Genomic DNA, 22,099 nt, shown 5'->3' on the forward strand with positions numbered 1-22,099 from the left:
AATTAAGTTCTCTTTTTAAAATCTCTCTCTTGCTTTTTGAAGTCAGACACGCATATATATAGAACCATTGTTCCTTTTCAAAATGGTTTGAAGAGATGTGTCTTTTCAAAAAAAAATTCTGAAATTTTCAAATTTCAAATTTCAATTTTCAAACTTTCTGAAAAAGATTTTTAAAATAATTTTACTTCTGGTAATCGATTACAATGCCTGGTAATCGATTACCAATGGAAAAATGCCTTTTTCAAAAACCGTTAAAAATATTCTAAAACCTTTTTTTAATCAATTTAAAAACTATTAGTCTTGATTTAATCTTGAAGTAATCTCTGTTTGCTTAACCTAGAATATTTCTTGAAGCAATCTTGTTTGACTATACTTTGGCATCATCAAAAACCTATATTCATACATTCACATTATCGTTGCCTGACTACATATGTGAACCTGCTTAGAGGTAAGGGATAAGTTACTCACATTTGGGGTTTATAATGAACATGTGTAGGTGTTAGTCGTCTTATACGACTAACTTTTGTATAGAAAAACATTTTCCAAAACTTGTATAGTTACCCAATTTATGGTTATTTTGTTGTGATTTTGTAAATAAATTTTGTTTTAAGGTTAAAGTTGTCTCTAGAATATGTCTATTGGATTTAATGATGAAATATGTGCAATTTCAGGTGAAAATGGGGCTAAGTCATGAAGTGCTAAAAGTGACAGTTGAGCTTAACTCATCAGTGGGCTAAGCGCACATCCATCGCTAAGTGCAGCTTCAACGCGCTTAGCACAATAGAAGAATCTGGCAGGGCATCAATATCAAGGCCGTGCGCTAAGTGCGAGATCGGTGCGCTAAGCGCAACAGTTGTCTTCAACCAGGCTCAGTGCACGACTGGCACGAAGCTCAAATCCTCTTACTAGCACTAAGCGCGAGGGCAGCACTAAGCACAACGTCGCAAATTCAGAGCCTATTTAAAGCCTGTCTTGTGCAGAATTAGGTTAAGAACTTTAATAAGGGCCAGGGCACAGAATTCCACAGCACACCACAGTGCCTATTTCAGGAAAAGAGCTCTAGAGGCAGCAAGAGGAGCAGCTTTTGCAGAGATACCTAGGTTTTTTAAGCTTATTATTGTTAGGGTTTCATCTGTAATGGCTGGCTAAATACCTTTGTTGGGGATTTCTAATGAACAACTGATGTAATTATTTTCATATCTAATTGATTTTGTTTCTTGTGTTCAATGCTTCTTCGATGCTTAAATTTTGTATGCTTTTGGTCTGATCAACCATTTGTGTGACTAGTTAGGTGATTTTAACATTGGGAAATGTATTGTTGCCTTAGAACTTGAATGAAGCAGAATTGAAACTTAGTCTTTCAAGAGGGATCTGCAGATTAAGTTTTGGTTTTAATAATGTTGTTACAATAATGTTGTTTGGTCTAAGTCTAGTCCAACAAGAGGGATCTGAGGACAAAGCTTAGGCTAAATTAGGCTAAACTTCCGTAAGCTATTTAAGCTAAGTCTAGTCCAACAAGAGGGATCTGAGGATGAAGCTTAGTTTAAGTTAGTCTAAACATAGGAGGGCTATCTAAATTGAGCCTAGTCCAACAAAAGGGATCTGAGGACGAAGCTTGGATTGATTTAGTCCCACTAGGGATCGAGGTTTAGTAATTTAGGCTACAGCATAGAACACAAAAGCATGATCGATTAGAGAAACATCCTTATATGCATCAGCTGGTCTGTTAGAAAGACCCAACACTTCTACCTACTGCTGTCAATTTTACTTACTTGCATTATTTACTATTTTTATCCTAGACCTAGTTTAATTCTATTTTAAACCATCAATTATCAATGTTTCCTTCAACAATGCCTTATTTCTGAATTTAACCCGGTCTTAGACTAGTTTCCCTGAGTTCGATACTCAGATTCATCCGTTTTAATTTTTAAATACTTGACGATCCGGTGCGCTTTCCAGCAAACCGGATTTCCCTTGAATATATTTGAGCGAAGAAAAAGTGGAACAAAAAGTAATCGTAGGGGAAATCCAACAGTAGGGATCCCTAGAGGATCAATTTTAGGTTGTTTTGGGTTGTTTTATGAAATTCAATTTTTTTCTCATGCTTTTGATTGCGAATTAACTATGTTTGACGGACTAATTGATGTCCCGATGCGAAATTGTTACGAAATTGGTGTGTTCTATTCCCTTGTTTCATGCTTTAAAATTTTATCTATGATTATAATGTGTGTCTTTCTCTTGTTTCTCATACCTATAAATTATATGTTTGATTGCTTTATTATTGTGAAATGAGTGCACTTTTAGTATATTTGTGTCACGAGATATCTATTTGATTTTAATATATTATTGTTCAATTAACTGTCGACAACCTCTATTTTTTTGCTTATTGATGATGATTGGAAAGATTTTTATATAATACTCCATGATACCAGATGAATGTGTAGTGTTGCGCTTTGCTCTTGACTCAATTGGATAATCATAAAGCTATATAAAGAGCAGGACAAGATGTACTAGATTAGCATGAGAATAAGATTGTTTGAAACATTATTTGTCATGTTTTGGTTTCATAAGCTTATTACATGTTGATGATTATAACACATATATATGTATATGATTGGTTAAAATAAATTAGGAATTAATAAAATTAAATTGAAGGAAATTAATAAATTGAGATTCAATGATAAATACTTTTAATGCATTTTTAGTTTAATTATTTATTAACTCTTTTTAATTGAAAATAATATAGTTCGATTTAATATATACATGTTTTGTGCCATGTAAATATTAATATTGTGTGATGTGTACATGATTCGTGAAGTGTGATAACATGTTGCTTTGGGATCATAACATTGTGATTGAGATTGGGGGTATATGATAAATTGAGTATGCGTTGAATTGTAAGATACATGTGTGTTGAGATATTGTATGCATTGAGTTGTGAGCTATGAACTGTACAATCACACAACTGTAAGACCCTTTAAGGGCGACGAGTTTTATGATGGGCTACACTATGGGAACCTGACGAGTCTAATCACTTTGAAGCGTGGCAAGTTAAAATTATTATAAGAACAATTGAGTAGTTGTGTGTATTGCATAGTTCAAGGTATAGTATGAGTATTAAAATGTTTTTAATCGATGCCCCTGTGTGTTCATGGGATGCATGGACAGGATCTCCCACCCTGAGTTAGTTCTTGTAGCGGTTTCGGTGATTAGTGCATTAGTGTGTTTCGAGTTAGGTTGGAGTATGTGGAGTATCTTAGAGTTTTTATAGACCCTTGGTAATCACCTTTCGTGTTAGGCATTTTAGTACACATTTTAGTTAGATGAGGATGGCCCGTAGAGTATGCTACGTCTAGGTGAGAGATAACTATAGATCTTTCTTAGGTAAAAGTTGCTTTGGGATGAGAGGAAACCTAAGATTAAGATTAGATGCCCCTAAGTAGTATTCAAACCTGGATGTTGTTCTAGGATTCCTTGAGTTACCTCAACCCTTGTTAGAGATGACTCGAGTGAGTTGAAGCTTTGGTAAGGTCCTTGTAGTGAGTAAATTCTAAGTTTCATAGAGAATTCAGTCACCTTAACCAATTAAGTGCTTCCTTAGTCGAGGTGGTCCTTGTTGGAGTAGTAAAATATCCCAAGTAAGATTTAAGTTTGAAAAAGTGCTTGTAGGAGGCCAAGTAGCGACCTATGTTCTTCCAAAGCTCAAGACTCATAGAAGGATTTATCCTATGCATGATCTAGAATTGGTAGCCATAGTGTGCACCTTCACGTTTTAGAGGTGTCGCAACCTACCCTTCGGCGGGAGGGCGACGCGTGACTCGCGGGATGCGTGTTCCATGAAAGGAATACGCGCGGAGTCGCCACCAACGTTTATTCGAGGAAAACGTCGGAAAAACCGGAAAAGACGCGATCTACGAACTTTTAAGTTGAAAGGTTCGGGAGTTGTATTTACGCACGGGGAAGGTATTAGCACCCCACACGTCCGTCCCAAGGGACGGCAGCCTTTAATCGAATGTGCAAACATGACTTTGATTTTTACGTTCCCTTTTATGTCCTTATATCCTTTTTATATTTTTCCTTTTTTGTGGTCGACAAGGGTGTTTCCCTTTGCTCCTACGTATTCCTCAATTTGGGATGAGAAAATCAGACCTACGTAGTTCTTTCGGAACAAAGTGTTTGGTTAAGTTGTTTTTGTCTTTTTTTGCAAAATATGTTTTTATTGAACAAAAGGTCATCTAAGGTGATGGACCATTAAACGGTCTTTTGATTTTGAAAGGAGAGAAACGTTAAGGCATTGGACCATTAACGATCTCTTGGGGTGGTCGACAAAAGCGGGGCTTTTGCTCCTACGTATCCTCAATTGCGATGAGGAAATCAGACCTACGTAGTTCTTTCTTATCAAGTGATTCTTTTTTACTTTAAGAGGTGATCATTTTAAGGCGTTGGACCTTGAAAATGATCCATTTTACTTAGTGAGAAATTGAAATGACAAACTTCAAAAGCCTATTTTTGTGGACGAGCTTGACTAGGCGAGTTGATTTTAGCCTTAGTTTCACTTTAGTTATTAGTCAATTCGATTAAGAATGAGAAATCCCAAAGAAAAAACGTCCGATTGATTTTCCGCTTTATTTTGCTAAAAGATGTTTTTTTTTTATTATTATATTATTTTTTACCTCTTTTTTTGATTTCCAACGTGGTTACGGCACGACCAAACGATCGGAATTCATTTTAACCGAAGTTAACGGATAATACAATTCAAACGTTCGGTGGAAATTTATTTTATTTTTAAGTTAAGCGAGAAATGACTTAAGTAAAATGGCTTAAGCACGTCAAGAGGGGGTATAAAAAGTAAACAAAACGAGAATAAAAATGCACAAAACACAATGTGGACCACTACGGGTACATAGAATGAATCGAAAAGCTTGGTTTGAGGTACTTACCCGTTGAAGATCGAAGAACGATGAAGAACGAATGAAGAACGTCGAAAAACGGTTGAAACCTTTGCGAAATTCCTCACGGAAAACGTTACGGAAACGTTTTGGAAGCGCCTCGGCTTAGATTTTCTTCACGGAAACAATTTTTCCAAGCAAATTCGAAAGAGAGAGAAGTGCCTAAGGGGCTGAACCCTTTTCTTCTTCACTTCCTCCCCTATTTATAGCAAAATAGGGGAGGTGGTTGCCGCCCAGCTCGCCCAGGCGAGCTCAGCTCGCCCAGGCGAGCCAGGTTGCTTCCTCCAGAAGCAACAGCCTTCTGGAGGAATATTCTGGAGAGCCCAAGTGGGCCTGGGTGCTATTTGCACCCCCATTTTTACTAAGTACACCCCCCTCTGCTTTTTTTTTGGTGATTCTTTTTTCGTAAAGTTACGGAAACTTACGAATTTCGTAACGATACTTGTTTTCTTTCCGTAATGTTACGGAACCTTGCGGATTACATAATCATCCCCTTTTTGACTTACGGAATGTTACGGAACCTCACTTAATTATGCAACGATGCTTCCATTTGATTTCCGGTGTGTCACGGAAACTTACGGATTGTGCATCAATATTTTTTTGGTTTTTCGGCATGTCCTGGAATTTCACAAATTGCCTAATGATGGATGCCAAGCACCTCACAAGGACCAAAGAAAGGTCGCATGTCATCAAGCAAAGGTCCCCGGACGAAATTAGGGTATGACAGTTGCCCCTCTTTACTTGTCTTTTATTGGAGATAAAAGGAAAGTAAAGATAAGACACTAATTTCGTTCCTCTCGATTTGACGAGAGTCGCGGGTGACCATAAAATCTCCACATGCAAATGACTTGTTGTTCCCGGATTTTCACAAATTGCCTAATGATGGGTGCCAAGCACCTCACAAGGACCAAAGAAAGGTCGCATGTCATCAAGCAAAGGTCCCCGGACGAACATTAGGGTATGACACTAATTTCGCTCCTCTCGGTTGACGAGAGTCGCGGGTGACCATGACTTGTCGTTCCCGGAATTTCACAAATCGCCTAATGATGGGTGCCAAGCACCTCACAAGGACCAAAGAAAGGTCGCATGTCATCAAGCAAAGGTCCCCGGACGAAAATTAGTGTATGACACTAATTTCGCTCCTCTCGGTTGACGAGAGTCGCGGGTGACCATGACTTGTCGTTCCCGGAATTTCACAAATCGCCTAATGATGGGTGCCAAGCACCTCACAAGGACCAAAGAAAGGTCGCATGTCATCAAGCAAAGGTCCTCGGACGAAAATTAGGGTATGACACTAATTTCGCTCCTCTCGGTTGACGAGAGTCGCGAGCGACCATGAAATTTCCGCATGTAAATGACTTGTTGTTCCCGGAGGAACAAAAGGTGCAGAAGACTATGTCAGCCTCTGCATGCTATCAAGCGTTCTGTCTTACAGATAGCAAAAGAATGTTTATACGGATAACCACTCGGGTATTTCCGAGTATCATCGGGCCCGCCGCCTCTAGATGACACAAGGGTGCGGATAACCGTAAGGTATCTCCGCGTATCATCGGGCCCGCCGCCTCTGGATGACACAAGGGTGCGGATAACCGTAAGGTATCTCCGCGTATCATCGGGCCCGCCGCCTCTGGATGACACAAGGGTGCAGAATGACCAAATTTTGTCTCTGCTTGTCATCGGGCCCGCCGCCTCTGGATGACACAAGGGTGCAGAATGACCAAATTTTGTCTCTGCTTGTCATCGGGCCCGCCGCCTCTGGATGACAAAAGGGTGCGGATAACCGTAAGGTATCTCCGCGTATCATCGGGCCTGCCGCCTCTGGATGACACAAGGGTGCGGATAACCGTAAGGTATCTCCGCGTATCATCGGGCCCGCCGCCTCTGGATGACACAAGGGTGCAGAATGACCAAATTTTGTCTCTGCTTGTCATCGGGCCCGCCGCCTCTGGATGACAAAAGGGTGCAGAATGACCAAATTTTGTCTCTGCTTGTCATCGGACCCGCCGCCTCTGGATGACAAAAGGGTGCATGTCACATGACCTCAGGGTCAGTATGACAAAGATTATGGGGCGGCCGACAAAAGCAAGGCTCTTGCTCCTACGTATCCTCCAATGAGGAACTCAGACCTACGTAGTTCTAGATAACTTGTGAGACTTGAAAAGTCTCCATCGGAAAATGCTGACATCTCCAGAAAGGGCGCAGATGACCACATTGGCCTCTGCTCGTCAATCACACTTGGGGTCACTGAATGACGAGGTGCGGATAACCGTAAGGTGTCTCCGCGGGCTACCAGCTCTTGGGTCATGGCAACAAAAGGCGGTGTGGTCGACAAAAGCGAGGCTCTTGCTCCTACGTATCCTCCAATGAGGAACTCAGACCTACGTAGTTCTGGATAACTTGTGAGACTTGAAAAAGTCTCGGTGTTTTCTCCACTAAAATGCAAACATGCTTTAGCAAAGAGACAAATATTCCAACTGATTTAGAGCAGCATATGCTTTTTTGAGTGAAAAACAATGCGTCTACCGGGGAAGGAGAGTCTGCTGATGAAATCTCCCATAACCATAAATGAGATTTTGGATGTTAGCATTTCGTTTCTAAATGACCATTTAGAGGAAACACTGGGTTCGACAAAAATAGAAGAAATCCACTCAAAGTGTATCAATCTCACACAAGTAAGTGTTTCATCCTAATTCCGAACCATAGATATGTCATGACTTGACTTTGCAAATTATTTCCTATCAAATAAAAAATTACATGCGTGATCATGGATCAAATAGGACTTCCCTTCGGAATGGGTTCTTTTGGGGAGTTTTTCGGCTTTTGATTATTTTTTTGCCTTTTCCTTTTCTGTTTTGGTTTTGCGCGAGGCGAACAAGTCACCGACGCACAGGATTTTGGTTGGTAATCAAAGGGAGAAGACCACTTTAGGTCATGGTTTCCTTTTCTTTCTTTTGTTCATTTGGTGACAATTCTGTATTGTTCAGATATTGTCTGGTCAAAAGACCTTTCTGCACATTTCTTCTAGTTTCTTTGATCAAGAACTTTCTTTCCTTCCTTTTTTTACTTTCTCCCATTCTTTGGTTGGGAATTTTCTTTCTTTTCTTTTTGCTTTCTCCCACTCTTTGATTGGGAATTTCCTTTCTTTTCTTTTTGCTTTCTCTTTGATTGGAAATTTTCCTTCTTTCCTTTTTTGCTTCCGAGGGTAAGGATTATAGTGAGTCATGATTTTGGCTCAAGGTTTGTAGAATGGCTAGACATGATACATGTCGGGGTTTGGTTTGGCTCAAGGATAAAAGGGGTGCCCCACATTATTTCCATAACACAAATGCAAAAATGATGATTTGGAAACTTTATGCAAAACTGGTCATGCATGCACCTATGCGGACACTCAAGTGTCAAATTTTTATGGTCATGTGATGCTAGGGCTCAGGATTCATTTCCTCTATTTTAGTCAACCCAATGTTTCCAAAATATGTTCTTTTATCCATTTGTGCATTCATCCAAGTCCATTTCGGGCGTTCGGGAAAATTTCACAGCATTCACCCTTCAGGTGTACACACATTTTTTTTCCAAAAACTAGCTATGATCAACGAATTTTTCTTCAAAGAAAAGTTGGAAGTCATCTCTTTTCAAAAGCATGTTGGTTTTTCAGCTAGACAACTTATTTTTCTTTTTTCTCTCTTTTTTTTCTTCTTTTTTTTATTTGTTTATTTCTTTTTCTTGTTTGTTTTTTTTTCTTCTCTTTTTTTTTCATGAGGTATTTTGCTATATACATGCATATCCAAGGTATCTTGCTACCTAAACATACATATATATGTTTTGTAAGGTATTTTTGCTATATACATGCATATCCAAGGTATCTTTCTACCTAAACATACATATATATTTTGTGAAGTATTTTTTGTTTACATACATGCATATCTAAGGTATCTTTCTACCTAAACATACATATATATATTTTGTGAAGTGTTTTTTGTTTACATACATGCATATCTAAGGTATTTTTCTACCTAAACATACATATATATATTTTGTGAAGTGTTTTTTTGTTTACATACATGCATATCTAAGGTATTTTCACTACCTAAACATACATATATATGTTTTGTAAGGTATGACTACCTTCCGAGCTTGCGCTTGTTTTATTTAAATTCCCAGGATCATGAGCAACTAGGTGCGTCCTACTATAAAAAGTGATCAAATAGCAGGTAGAAATTTAAAAGGTACTAGGTTGCCTCCTAGTAGCGCTTCTTTAACGTCTTGAGCTGGACGCCTTATGACTTGTTGGTCACGGACCTAGTACTTCGCTTACCTTTGGCTTTGGACTTGGTCGCCTACTGGTCGGCCATGTGTCGTAGGCAACACTCTAACCTTTTTATGGATGAGCTGAGGTGAACTTTAGAGGTGGTGGCGGTGTGTCTATTGCCCGCTACCGGCCATCCCAATGCTGCTGTGGTGTTTCGCCCTGCGCCTGCCTGGGGACGCAGTACTTCTTGATGAAAGCTCGATCAGTAGGGGGTCTGATGCCCTTGCTGGAGGTTACAGGTACTCCGTAGAACTGATAGAGACCCGTAATTAGAGCTTGACAACTCCAAGACCCTGTTGGACTTCTTCGGGTCCACTGGGTGTCTTGCAGGCGCGATCCCTGCAAACAATAGATGAAATCAGAAATCAGTTGAGCGATGTGCATACTTACCTATGATGACATAACCTTGCCGGGGGGGTACGGGCACCCTATAGGACTGATAGAGGCCCGTAACCAGAGCTGGAAACCCCAGGGCCCTGTTGGACTTTTCCGGGTCCACTGGGTGTCTTGTGGGTGCGATCCCTGCAAACAATAGATGGTATCAGAAATCAGTTGAACCATATGCATACTTACCCATGTCGGGACGACACAGACCAACTGATACTTTTGCAGGGGGTGATTGGCATTGCGGTCGCTGGGCAGGATGTTGCTAAGTAGCAACGTCATCTATATCTATGTAAGAGTGGTCATGTTGGTGCGCATGATCCGCACTCGTCTCTTTGCAGCGGCATAGGTGAAATCTTGCCCCGGTATGCATAGTAGCTGTGTGATAGCCTCCATCTCTGGTTGTGCTCGCACAGTTGGCCCTCCTCCAATATCAAGGGGTGGCCCAGGAACCGTTAAAAGGAAACTACTGGCCCCTTAACCGGAAGTGCAAGTCTCAGTTAAGCATTTAAGGGCAGAGGACCTTAAATTCTTTTAAGGTGTGGATGTCGAGCACACTGAAAATGAGGACACGTAGCCCTATAAAGGTGAGGGTGTGCAGCCCTCTCAAGGCGAGGAGGTGTAGTCCTCTGGAGGTGAGGGCGTGCAGCCCTCTATTGGCGAGGACGTGTAGTCCTTTCAAGGTGAGGGCGTGTAGCCCTCTGATGGTGAGGATGTGTAGTCCTCTAAAGGTGAGGGCGGGTAGCCCTCTCAAGGCGAGGACGTGTAGTCTTCTGGAGGTGAGGGCGTGAAGCCCTCTGATGGTGAGGACGTGTAGTCCTCTCAAGGCGAGGACATGTAGTCCTCTGGAGGTGAGGGCGTGCAGCCCTCTGATGGTGAGGACGTGTAGTCCTCTCAAGGCGAGGACGTGTAGTCCTCTGAAGGTGAAGGTAACTAGTACCCAAGGTGAAGGCGTGCAGCCCTCTCAAGGCGAGGACGTGTAGTCCTCTGGAGGTGAGGGCGTGCAGCCCTCTGATGGTGAGGACGTGTAGTCCTCTCAAGGCGAGGACGTGTAGTCCTCTGAAGGTGAGGGTAACTAGTACCCAAGGTGAAGGCGTGTAGCCCTCTCAAGGCGAGGGCGTGCAGTCCTCTAGAGGTGAGGGCGTGCAGCCCTCTGATGGTGAGGACGTGTAGTCCTCTCAAGGCGAGGACGTGTAGTCCTCTCAACGGTGAGGGTAACTAGTACCCAAGGTGAGGGCGTGTAGCCCTCTCAAGGCGAGGACGTGTAGTCCTCTGATGGTGAGGGCGTGCAGCCCTCTGATGGTGAGGACGTGTAGTCCTCTCAAGGCGAGGACGTGTAGTCCTCTCAACGGTGAGGGTAACTAGTACCCAAGGTGAGGGCGTGTAGCCCTCTCAAGGCGAGGACGTGTAGTCCTCTGATGGTGAGGGCGTGCAGCCCTCTGATTGTGAGGACGTGTAGTCCTCTCAAGGCGAGGACGTGTAGTCCTCTGATGGTGAGGGCGTGCAGCCCTCTGATGGTGAGGACGTGTAGTCCTCTCAAGGCGAGGACGTGTAGTCCTCTCAACGGTGAGGGTAACTAGTACCCAAGGTGAGGGCGTGTAGCCCTCTCAAGGCGAGGACGTGTAGTCCTCTGATGGTGAGGGCGTGCAGCCCTCTGATGGTGAGGGCGTGCAGCCCTCTGATGGTGAGGACGTGTAGTCCTCTCAAGGCGAGGACGTGTAGTCCTCTGAAGGTGAAGGTAACTAGTACCCAAGGTGAAGGCGTGTAGCCCTCTCAAGGCGAGGACGTGTAGTCCTCTGGAGGTGAGGGCGTGCAGCCCTCTGATGGTGAGGACGTGTAGTCCTCTCAAGGCGAGGACGTGTAGTCCTCTGAAGGTGAGGGTAACTAGTACCCAAGGTGAAGGCGTGTAGCCCTCTCAAGGCGAGGGCGTGCAGTCCTCTAGAGGTGAGGGCGTGCAGCCCTCTGATGGTGAGGACGTGTAGTCCTCTCAAGGCGAGGACGTGTAGTCCTCTCAACGGTGAGGGTAACTAGTACCCAAGGTGAGGGCGTGTAGCCCTCTCAAGGCGAGGACGTGTAGTCCTCTGATGGTGAGGGCGTGCAGCCCTCTGATGGTGAGGACGTGTAGTCCTCTCAACGGTGAGGGTAACTAGTACCCAAGGTGAGGGCGTGTAGCCCTCTCAAGGCGAGGACGTGTAGTCCTCTGATGGTGAGGGCGTGCAGCCCTCTGATGGTGAGGACGTGTAGTCCTCTCAAGGCGAGGACGTGTAGTCCTCTGATGGTGAGGGCGTGCAGCCCTCTGATGGTGAGGACGTGTAGTCCTCTCAAGGCGAGGACGTGTAGTCCTCTCAACGGTGAGGGTAACTAGTACCCAAGGTGAGGGCGTGTAGCCCTCTCAAGGCGAGGACGTGTAGTCCTCTGATGGTGAGGGCGTGCAGCCCTCTGATGGTGAGGACGTGTAGTCCTCTCAAGGCGAGGACGTGTTGTCCTCTCAATGGTGAGGGTAACTAGTACCCAAGGTGAGGGCGTGTAGCCCTCTCAAGGCGAGGACATGTAGTCCTCTGGAGGTGAGGGCGTGCAGCCCTCTCAAGGCGAGGACATGAGGTCCTCTGATGGCGAGGACATGTAGTCCTCTCAAGGCGAGGACGTGTAGTCCTCTGATGGCGAGGGCGTGTAGCCCTCTGAAGTTGAGGACATGCAGTCCTCTGATGGCGAGGACATGTAGTCCTCTCAAGGTGATAGGTACAAGCACCCAAGGGTCCACCCTTATGAGAAAGCAAGAGATCGACTCATCGAGAGGGCCGGTCATCCCAAATCCACAAGATTTGGACATTAGATGTAGGAAATCTATGCAGTTAACATGATTTTTAGGGATGCAGATGCATGCAACCTTTGTCGTGAAATTTGGTAAATGCGAACTTCATATGAAACAATGCAATGTAATGGAAAGTTGTACAATGTTCATGACATTCTTTCCCTATTTTGTGATTTTGATTTCGATTTAATTTTTTTTTGTGGAAAACACAGATTGACTGTCCTTTTGAAAGAGGTGATAATTCATGCAACCTCATCCTATCTTTTTTGCAAATCTCTCCGGGAACTCCCTCAGAGTGTGTGTTCTGTTTGATTTAGTCACTTGACCATTTTGGAGTGACGGCAATGGAGTCGTTTGATGTTTGATCAATCCATTGAAATCCTAGGGTTTGTCCCCCCTTTTTTTTTTGTTAAAAACATCGATGGGTGAGAACTTTTGATCGGCCCCTATGTTCACTTGAGGCTCATGCACGGTGCCCCTCATTGCCCCAGTGTAAGGCTTTGAGGTATCAATCGTTGCCTTTCGTCATGACCTTGTAGGAGTGAACCTATTGGGTGAGAACTTCTAATCTGCCCCTAGGTTCGCTTGAAGTTTTTGCATGGTGCCTTTCATTGCCCCAGTGTAGGGCTTAGAGGTACCAATTGTTGTCTTGTTTTCACGACCTCGTAGTGAGGAAGAATGAAAGAAGCAGTTGATTCTTGCAAAAAAAGAATTTTCCAAGGACGAGAAATAATTGAAGGATCTTTCAGTTGATGGATTAAGTCAAATGACTCCTATGTAGAAGCAAGATGTTTTGATGTCTTGATGATGCTAAAGGATCAAGTGCTTCTAAGTTTTATCCAAGAAAATCAAGATATATGATCAAGTTTGATCTCTTTAGAATCTTTAGGAAGAAGTTTCCAAATTGAAACAAACAAAGGTTTGACCAAAGAATTCTATCATTTCAATTTGAGATTTGCTCTCTGGTAATCAATTACCAGTAGTTAAAAATGTTTTTATTCAAATTTTTAAAACCTGTAATCGATTACGTAAGTCTTGTAATTGATTACCAGAGGGGATTTTCAGAAAATAATTTCCAAGAGACATATCTATTCAAATGTTTTATGAACGGCCATTCAAATGTTTTAAAGAGAGTTTTCATTGCCCAAACAGTTTTATCCTCTCGAAAGATCAAGAGTTTTTCTGAACTGAAATGTCTTATCCTCTCAAAAAGATTCCTTGGTCAACCACTTGCATATTCAATAATGAATTTGATTGATCTTCATTTTACAATCTACCTCTTTTAAGAGAGATTTCATCTTCTTCTTATTTCTGAAAAAGAATTTAAGAGACCGTGGGTCTCTTGTTGTAGAGGATTCCTGAACACAAGGGAAGGGTTATCCCTGTGTGCATTGTTAATCCGAAAAGAGAGAGTGATAGTTCAATTGGGGAATAGTCTTTGCATCTTAATTCAACCCCCCTTTTTCTTAAGGTAACTGAGGCCATTTGTCCAACATCCTATTCTTGATAACTCACTTCTCTCTAAAAAGACAAACTTTCCGGAATGAGGTCACATGAACGTCTTGAAAACACAGTCAATCAAATGCTCCTTTTTTTTCTTTTTGAAACTTATTTGTTTTGGAATTTGTTTTGAACTTTACTCGTTGTTTTACGGCAACCCCACCAACGTGCAAGACGAGTAATCTCTGATTGAACGGTCTTGGAAGTCCAAACTCAGGAGCACAGGTCGCTTGAGCAAACTGACCAATGGCTTGCACTTGAAAATCCTGATGAGTCATTAGAGACATCTAACAACGGCTTTCAAAATTGCCCCATGTGTGGCATCTCTTGTCAATGTCAGGATTTACACGCGATTCTCCTCAAATTTCAGCTAGCCCGTATCAATTAGACTTCACACTTTATGCTTCGGGGTCATACAATGCTCAATGGAATGCCCAGGGGCTCCTCCATGATAAGCACACGTTGCGTTCGAGTCGTATCCTTAGAAAAATGGAGGTTGAGGAACCTTGGTTGGGGTTATGGCTACCATTGAATTATCGAGTGGATATGGGATCAAGTTTAGCATATGACAACGGAATTTGGGGTGAACCCTACAGGCTTTTTACTGCAAAATTCCTTTTTGTTGGTGTTTTTTGGTTTGTGCTAAAGGTGGTCTTCGTCATTGGAAGTGCGGTAGACAGACTTTGTGGTTGATTTAGGGATGGCCTTTGTGGATAACTGGGTGGTGGGTAAGGAGGAAGTTTGTTATTGGCTGAGTAAAGATATTGTTGGGTTGGTGGGAAACTTGGCCGTACAGGAATGGCAGTCACAACATGGGCTTCTCCCTCATCCTCACCCTCTTTATTTGCCCCAGTTTTCTCAGTCGTCCTAGTAGGATGATCAAATTTGCCTCTTTTCGGACCCACATTGATCCTTTCACTGGCGAAGACCAAATCTGCAAAGCTTTGAGGGTGCGCAGCCCACCATCTTTTCATAGTAGAGTACCGATAATGTGTCTACCATCACGATTATCGTCTCCCTTTCCATTATTGGGGGTACCACCTGGGCCGCCAGATCCCTCCACCTTTTGGGTGTGTTCTTTGAATGATCCGTCCCCCTTTTTGCACATGTTCTGTAGTTGCATCCTATCCGGAACCATATCAAAATTGTACTGATACTGCCTAACAAAGGCAACCATTAGGTCCTTCCAAGAATGGACTCGGGAAGGTTCCAAGTTAGTGTACCAGGTAACAGCTACCCCAGTAAGACTTTCTTGGAAGGAATGTATCAGCAATTCCTCATCTTTTGCGTATTCCCCCATCTTCTGACAATACATCTTTAGATGGTTCTTGAGACAAGTAGTCCCCTTGTACTTGTCAAAGTCCAGCACCTTGAACTTGGGAATGACCATGTTTGGGTATTAGGAACAACTTTTCTAGGTTAGCAAAGGCATAATCTTCACCTCCTTCAATGGCCCTGAGCCTTTCCTTTAGATGATCCGCCTTTCCCTTTTCGGCCATAGCAGGAGGGGCTCTTCCCACCGCAAAATGCAATGGTTGTGGTTGTGGGCGAAACTGAGGGCCCTCCAAAGTGTTTTCCAAGGGTATACCACCAACTGCTTTCCCTTCAGTGGCATATCCGAGCCAAGGCTCGAAGTCAGCTAGATTGTGGTGGGGAATTTCATGTGTCTCCCCCATGGTTTGAGAGATATGTGCCTGATGAGGTTATTGGTTCTCAATGAGTATCAGAGTGGAGTTATTGAGATTTTCATTGAGAGTGTATGCCACATTGGGTGGTGTATAGTTGGGAGGCAAGCCATATGATGGGAAGGCGTACTCGTTTTGAATTTGCACATCATGGGGTCATCCGTACTTCCCAAATCTTTGCCTACCATATTTGAGGTTGGATGATTCATTTGCTTGAGGCCAGATGGGAGCATCGGGTTCACCTTAGCGACAGCGCTAATAGCGGCAATTGCAACCGCATTGGCTTCCATTATCTTCTTCACGCTCATCATGGCCTCCATCATTGTGGCCATTTTCTCTTTAATGGCCTCCATGTCGGCCTTCATCTTCTCTTGTATCTCCTCTACTTCACCCATTACTCTAGCTCTAGCACAAGTTCGGTGAGGGCGCCGTAAAGCGTGTCCTTTTCTTTTTGATAAGTTCGTTTTATTTTATTTTATTTTATTTTTCAAGGAAAGAATGCAATGAGCAATGCAACCAATGAAAAGCATGGATGCATGCGAATGATGTACAGTCGAAGTATTGTGAATTTTTACGCAGGATATGGGGTTGAATCAATTTAGATTTTCAACATGGTCCATGACATCTTTGTCAAGGTGAAACTGGAAGTAACAAGGACATCAACAATCCTAAATATGTTTGGCAGTAGACGAAGCAGTGATGTGACTCAATTCATCTTTTGCCCCAATTTTGCAGGACGGTTACTTCCATATTTCAACTTGACTTGATGAACCTTTTTGTAAAAGCATGAGCTTGGTTCAACCCTATAATCCAAGGAATGGCAATTCTGATCGCCAATACTTCAACAACATCTCATAGGGATGAATGACTCGGGCATACTTTAAGCTTATGCACGGAAAACGTAATTATGAAATTGAGATGCCCGAAGAAACACCATTTCCTAGTTAACCATGCATTAGGTACCATGTTCAATTATTTTGTTTTGTTTGTTGTGTGTTTTTTTTTTTTTTTTAGAAATGGGTTTATGATCCCAACATGGTTGGCTCATGGTGCCTAACACATGCAACTAAGAATGTAGTGTCAAGTTTCACGCTTCCCCTTTTTTGTTTTGTTTTGTAGAGGAAAACGCAAGGATGAGCAAACATTAAAACAAATGGTATCCAATTTTGCAGATCAAAAAGTTTGTTGAACGCATATGCATGATGATGCCATGACTCATGCAAAATGTGAGGCTGTAATATGATAACAGACAAATGCAGGAACGATATGTTCATTATGATGCCATGAAGAGATATTTATGCGATGCATGATATGAATGCATTTACGGACACAAGAGCCCAAAAAATTATCTCTTCTTACTTGCGCATTTGAGGGCGCAGTGCCCTATGTGTACAGTTAAGAAGGTGATATGGCCCTTCCGGCTTCCCGTGACAAAGGACGAGACCAACATACAATGCATGCTAGAGATAAAAATGCGGGAGTGACTTGATTCGCACTGATCTTTGGAGTAAAAACGTGGGATAAATTTATTCAAAAAGTTATAACTAGTCAAGATCTGAGCGACAATACAAACTTCCTAGCGGTTTCTAATCACATGGTCCATTAAGTCTATCATATGTTGACAATAGCTGAGAAGTCCGTGGATCTCCTCGAGAGCGGAGTAGGTGTCCGCCATTGCTTTGGCCTTGGCTAGCAATCGGGGAAGTTCTTGACTCCTGTTCAAAGTAAGAACAAATTGGTCCCTCCTCATTGTTGCCTCTTGGTGCAATGAATCAATTACCCTTTCCCTTGCTTCCCCTTTTGCTGATATCTTGGCGTACTCACCCTCTAGCCTTTGCTCGTGAGTCGCCGCTAGATTTAGCTTCTCTTTGCACTCATCGATGATGGCCCACATATTCCCTTCAGTCTCACTTTAACTGTTGGGACAAATTTCTTTTCGACCTAAGGCAAGCCTTTAGCTCGTCCTTCCAGATCATGCCTTTGACCCGTGATGATTCCTTTCACCTCTTCAGAGCTTGAGCTCACTATTGCTGCCCTATAAAGCCCCTCAAAACTTGTTTTGGTCGTGTTCTTCCTTTCGGGCCTTCTTCCTTTCGGGCCTTCTTGGTTTCTCATTCCAAGGCTTCATCGGTGGCCATATTGACGTCCTTTAGTTCATCATACTCTCTTCAGACTTTGATGGCTATGGACTTGAACTTCTCTTTGAATACCCGGGCTCTTTCAAGATCTGCCTTTAGGGCTTATACCTCATCACTTTCTTCCGAAGCTTTAACCTCATCGTCTCTCACAGTCTTTAGATTTGGGAGCCAATCCAATCCTTGTGTTCGGACTCTCAGCCACATATGATAGCCGCCGATGATCCCATTACTGCTTCCCCTAAGCTCTCAGTCCTTTCTTCACGCCGCATCCCATGCCTTGCGAACTCCTTGGAATACCCTCGCGTTGTGGTCACTGAAACCCCATGCGATGAAAGGCGTGATGCTTTCGTCTGATGGCACTCCTCTCATGGGGTAGCCAAGCTGTCTTATGACGAGGACGGGATTATAATTAATACAACCCCTTGTTCCATCAAGGGACATTTGGACATCCTTCGCATGAAGATAGAATCCTAATTCTTCCTTCCTTCCAGCGAGGGAACCAATTAACAGACGCCTCTCCATGCTAGCCAAGAGTTGGTCCCAATTCGCCTTTCCTTTTTCGACGCACGAGCGGTGACCTTGTAGCGGATAGACGGCCCTACCTTCTTGGAGAAAAAGGTGTGAAACCAGCCACACTTAGAGAGCCAGTGCACAACAAACAATTCTTGTGTTACTCTTTTTACATCCCCGGTTGAACGTGTCATACATGGCCAAAATGGCGACGACCGGGCTTTCTTTGTGGTTATGATAGGCGAGAAAAGCGTCGATCACTGCTAGGTCCACCAACCCTTCCATATTCGGAAAGAGGACAACTCCAAAGATCAAAAGCGCCAAGATGTCAATAAAAGAAGCCCATTCGCCTTGATTTTGCCAAGGCCTTTGCCCTTTTCCTCCAAACACTTCCTTGGTACTCCGACTACTCCATTTCTGTTTTGCTTTACACGGTCCAACTCTTGTGCTGAGGTTTTCACTACCTTGGCAACTCTTGTCATGGAGGGATAGAACCCAGAGAAAAGATATGGCTTCCTTCCTCCCAGTGGGCATCCCAGGATTTCTTCAAACTCTTTCAAGTCGGCACTAGCTGGAAGTCCTCAAATGTGAAGCACCTTAGGGGCTGGTCATAATACTGGGAAAGGGATGCAATCGGTTCCATGGAGACTTCTACCCTAGCTAGGTCCCAAATCTTACCATAGGCTTTGCGGAAGGCTTGCTGTTGAAGTTGACCCATTAATTGCCCCAACTCTCGTAAACTAGTGACCTCTAAGCTCTTGATTTTGACTTGATAGAACCTCTTTTTAAGCGAAGGCTTTTGACTTGATCCCATGTTTTACTAAAGTGAAATAAAATCTAGTCCGAATCAAAACTCCGACATCTATCATGGGTGGAATGGATGAATGCATGAAGAAATGCATATGACACAGGTGTAATTTAAGAATGCGGGTGCCCGGGACATTGTCTCCTTCTTAGACACAACGTCTAGGGGTAGCAAAGTGCCCCAACGTATGTATTTAAAACGGTGACCTGGACCCTCCGTTGATTTGTCTATAGAGGGGATCAAGACAGAACCCATATGTGATGCATATGCAAAAGACGCAATGCGGGAATGTACATAGCATGACAATATTTACTGAACATAAGCAAAAGGGTATATGATACTTATGCATGGCAGTGTGAAAAATGGCACGCAGCGTGTTTGCTCCGTGCCCCTATTTAAGGGACCTATAAGGGAGAGAGCTAACTAGGCTTTTAGTGATAACCCCCAAGGTAGTCATATCTCTCTTGATGGTTTCTAGAGGTATCATCCCCTTCGAAGAACATACTGCAGCAGTAGGGACTACTAGCAACAATATGTTTTCAAAGAGAAAAACTCTAGATGAGGGTTCACTGTAATCAAGCAAGTCAGAGACCTAGCATGATCACGGATTCACCTCCACTCCTTATGTTCCCACGAACCCGGGTATAGGGCCCTTTTTCAACTCACCGTGTGTGCAAATAGTGTTAGTGTTTGTGTGCATCAAATGAATAAATATTTACCTCATGCATACAAAAAAAAAATGCACTAAAAGCATCAAAGAGTTATATATACAAGAACATAATAAGGGGAAGCCAACAAAGGAGTAAGTCATGGCAAAATTTGCACAATATTAAATGGCCTAACTCTCTAAAAATAGTCCCCAGTGGAGTCGCCAACTGTCGCAACCTACCCTTCGGCGGGAGGGCGACGCGTGACTCGCGAGATGCGTGTTCCATGAAAGGAATACGCGCGGAGTCGCCACCAACGTTTATTCGAGGAAAACGTCGGAAAAACCGGAAAAGACGCGATCTACAAACTTTTAAGTTGAAAGGTTCGGGAGTTGTATTTACGCACGGGGAAGGTATTAGCACCCCACACGTCCGTCCCAAGGGACGGCAGCCTTTAATCGAATGTGCAAACATGACTTTGATTTTTACGTTCCCTTTTATGTCCTTATATCCTTTTTATATTTTTCCTTTTTTGTGGTTGACAAGGGTGTTTCCCTTTGCTCCTACGTATTCCTCAATTTGGGATGAGAAAATCAGACCTACGTAGTTCTTTCGGAACAAAGTGTTTGGTTAAGTTGTTTTTGTCTTTTTTTGCAAAATATGTTTTTATTGAACAAAAGGTCATCTAAGGTGATGGACCATTAAACGGTCTTTTGATTTTGAAAGGAGAGAAACGTTAAGGCATTGGACCATTAACGATCTCTTGGGGTGGTCGACAAAAGCGGGGCTTTTGCTCCTACGTATCCTCAATTGCGATGAGGAAATCAGACCTACGTAGTTCTTTCTTATCAAGTGATTCTTTTTTACTTTAAGAGGTGATCATTTTAAGGCGTTGGACCTTGAAAATGATCCATTTTACTTAGTGAGAAATTGAAATGACAAACTTCAAAAGCCTATTTTTGTGGACGAGCTTGACTAGGCGAGTTGATTTTAGCCTTAGTTTCACTTTAGTTATTAGTCAATTCGATTAAGAATGAGAAATCCCAAAGAGAAAACGTCCGATTGATTTTCCGCTTTATTTTGCTAAAAGATGTTTTTTTTATTATTATATTATTTTTACCTCTTTTTTTGATTTCCAACGTGGTTACGGCACGACCAAACGATCGGAATTCATTTTAACCGAAGTTAACGGATAATACAATTCAAACGTTCGGTGGAAATTTATTTTATTTTTAAGTTAAGCGAGAAATGACTTAAGTAAAATGGCTTAAGCACGTCAAGAGGGGGTATAAAAAGTAAACAAAACGAGAATAAAAATGCACAAAACACAATGTGGACCACTACGGGTACATAGAATGAATCGAAAAGCTTGGTTCGAGGTACTTACCCGTTGAAGATCGAAGAACGATGAAGAACGAATGAAGAACGTCGAAGAACGGTTGAAACCTTTGCGAAATTCCTCACGGAAAACGTTACGGAAACGTTTCGAAAGCGCCTCGGCTTAGATTTTCTTCACGGAAACAATTTTTCCAAGCAAATTCGAAAGAGAGAGAAGTGCCTAAGGGGCTGAACCCTTTTCTTCTTCACTTCCTCCCCTATTTATAGCAAAATAGGGGAGGTGGTTGCCGCCCAGCTCGCCCAGGCGAGCTCAGCTCGCCCAGGCGAGCCAGGTTGCTTCCTCCAGAAGCAACAGCCTTCTGGAGGAATATTCTGGAGGGCCCAAGTGGGCCTGGGTGCTATTTGCACCCCCATTTTTACTAAGTACACCCCCCCTCTGCTTTTTTTGGTGATTCTTTTTTCGTAAAGTTACGGAAACTTACGAATTTCGTAACGATACTTGTTTTCTTTCCGTAATGTTACGAAACCTTGCGGATTACATAATCATCCCCTTTTTGACTTACGGAATGTTACGGAACCTCACTTAATTATGCAACGATGCTTCCATTTGATTTCCGGTGTGTCACGGAAACTTACAGATTGTGCATCAATATTTTTTTGGTTTTTCGGCATGTCCTGGAATTTCACAAATTGCCTAATGATGGATGCCAAGCACCTCACAAGGACCAAAGAAAGGTCGCATGTCATCAAGCAAAGGTCCCCGGACGAAATTAGGGTATGACAAGAGGCATTACTGTTAGTTTTGAGATGATGCGAGAACCTTAGAAGTTGGAATCTAAGGTAGAAGAGATGGATAGGATTCTTAAGAACATTGTCATGAGTTTAGTTCTGACCAATAAAACTACCTTGGTAATTGATGCCTGAGTAGGAGAACCCATGATGTTACAAGTTTCTTAGTTAGATAGTTAGCTACCATGGGTGTCAGTTGAACTCTTAACCTAAAGTATGAAGCTACCCTAGTGGTA

The sequence above is a fragment of the Glycine soja genome, chromosome 3, assembly GCF_004193775.1.
Source record: "Glycine soja cultivar W05 chromosome 3, ASM419377v2, whole genome shotgun sequence".
NCBI classification, from domain to species: domain Eukaryota; kingdom Viridiplantae; phylum Streptophyta; class Magnoliopsida; order Fabales; family Fabaceae; genus Glycine; species Glycine soja.